Here is a 2,815-nt window from a genome sequence, read left to right as displayed (position 1 = left end):
ATTCCTGCTAAACAAAACCAGTGTTCTCTCCAAGCTGTGCGGTGTGCACGGCCACGCAGGCTTGCTCATGCCGTGCTTCCAGGCATGCCTGTGTGGCCGCGCAGCTTTGAGAAAATACTGAACAAAAAAAATTAACCTCCTCCTTCCTTGGTCTCTTTTGTGGTAAAGAGAACTCAGTATCATAGAAAAAGTTGTAAGAGCTAGAAAGGACCTCATGAGGTCATCTAATCCAATTCCCTCTTTCTAAGCCAGGGATGCAGGCCCCCCAGCCACACACTACACACCCTAGGCTCTATGCCATGTGGTCCACATATTGCACTATAACCCCTCACCCCCCATCTCCACCATGCTGTAGTGGCTCCCCATCACACAGTCTGAAGCCCCACACTGCACCAGTCCCCAACACAGCCTGTGACCCATCCATGCCACACCAGGTCTTCAAGCCAGGTATCCCTCAATGCACCCTGTTGTCCAGCCACATGAATGTGCCACATCACACAGGCACCTTATGTGCATGGGTGCAATGTGTAGCCCTGACCCACCTTGCTGCACAGCCCCCGCCACATACGAATCCTGTTGCCCCACACCAAAGTAGACACTGTGCAGGCCCCAGTCCCTCCAAACATTCAAGGCACAGGCACCCTCAGCTCCATAGGCTGTCCTGCTCTGTCCTACCCCAGGAGTGGGGGCAGGCTACAGAAGCTGGAGGAGGGCACAGGGCTCAGGAACTCCAGCAGCAGCAGCAAAAAAGCAAAAGGTGGGGGTGACTCCTGGACCAGTAGCCAAGGGGCTGCAGTTTAACCCTGCAGGCCACCACTTGGACAGCCCTGATTTAAACCATCCTCTACAAGCTTTCATATTTATTTTTAAAATCCCATGAACAACCTTCTTGTACAACTACCAGGCACAGTGCCCCAAACCATGAAAAAACACCTTAACTTGTTACAGGGAATCGAGAGCAAGTCGATGTCCCACCACTTTTAATAGCAGTTTGAACATCCAGTTAAAAAAATGACCAGTTACCAGCTCCTCTCTAGGCCAGCTCCTCTCTCTGCCTAGATTTCCTCTTACCTTTCTGTTGACCTGCCTCTTCAACAGTTTCCCAGGCATTGTCTCTAGCAAAACCTAGAGACAGAGCAACCAAGGCCACACAGGATATAATAACCCCACAGCACAGCAGGTGTGACATCTCTATAGCTTGCATTCTTTCTTTCTGGCAAGAACAGAAGTTTTTTTAATATCTGTGGCACCTGTGGTCTCACTAGATTATAAATCACAGAAAGCTGTGGTTCATAGCCAAGCCAAGCCAAGCGTCAAGAACCCTCCTTTAAGGGCCACTTTGTGATAGCCCCAGTCCTACAAACCCAAGTGAACAGCTTTACAAATACAAGGAGACATAGTGACATTACCCACAAAAAGAGACTTAATTGTTTAAAAATTTGCAGTACCACAACAGATTCCTGTTAGAGTAGCACCGATGAGAACAGGGTTAACAATTCAATCATGCATGATTGGAGGACTTCAAGAACTATGACTAAACAATTCCACCCCAACATGTAGGATGAAAAGACATGAATATGGTCAGACTTGGAAGAATACTTTTAAAAAAGTAATAACATTCTGTGCACTAGCCAACAGCCTGGTACCAGACCAGAGAAAAGAGAAAGCAAACACCTGCCTTTCTAGCTCTGGGAAGTACTTTGTTTCCTTTGGAAGGTTTCCTTCAAGAGCCCTGAAGGCTGCTTAATCACATACTTTCTGCTTTTAATGAGAGTAAATAGTGTGTGTCTAACGGAATATGATTTTGCACTCTATGAAGAAGGACATGACCTAGCAATAATACTGGGCTACTGTTTCAGACCTATCAACAAGGTGACCTTCAAACCTGGCAACATGAGCCTGTCACTTGTTTATATAACATAAATATTTCACAATCCTCACCAATTATTGTATGCTTAACTTAGAGCTGTCAGATTCCACCTGAACTGTAAGAGACCTAAGAACTGGAACGGGTCTCAAGCAGACAGTTTTCAGGAATTCTCCTCTGTGCTACTTCATTCAATGTTCTTCCTTACTGGAATGAGAGGAAGAGTGTTCCCAATAACATAGGCAACGCTCATTTCTACTTCGGCATTAACAAATTATACAACAGAGTACCTTACATCCAGCATGTAAGAGCTAAGATTTCCAAAGCCCCCGGGTCCCACTGAAATGAACAGTTTGTCTTACTCTCATCTGGTACCAAGCTATTATAAAAATAGTTACCTATTTTTATAAAATGGACTTCCAAGTCTCATTGCATTAATGTCTTTCCAACTTGTATGTCAGGATAGAGCTGTTGGTATGGTTAATTTTCATAGGAATTGGATGTCTGAAACCCTAAATGTGCTTTGAAAAATCTCACCCTAGTTTTTTAAATGTCACAGTATGCCAATAGCTATGGGCTTTTGAAGACAACTTGCAAAACAGGCCTTCTTTTGAGAGTCTAGAATATGCCAGGCTCCTCCAAAGAAATAAAAAATAATAATTGTTTTACAGCTATCTCTTCCCATGGTGCACCTAGGTAACAAATAAAAGGTGAGAAGCATAATTCTGAATGAAAAAAAACATGCGTAGCTTCACAAGAGAGAAAAGAAAAACTTGGCAACCTGAGACATAATAATAATACATTTTAAAGAACTGTACTCTAATAAGTTATTATTGCAGCAAATACTTCTGGGATGAAATCCAACCTAGATCACATACTTAAGGGACTTATGCAGCACATGATAGAGGGTATCAAGCTATGTCCAAAGCAGGGTTGGGGGGGGGGGGG

This window comes from Alligator sinensis, unplaced genomic scaffold (assembly GCF_000455745.1).
Source record: "Alligator sinensis unplaced genomic scaffold, ASM45574v1 scaffold1248_1, whole genome shotgun sequence".
NCBI lineage: Eukaryota > Metazoa > Chordata > Crocodylia > Alligatoridae > Alligator > Alligator sinensis.
The sequence above is the reverse complement of the archived record's forward strand: the minus strand, read 5'-3'. Positions refer to the sequence as shown.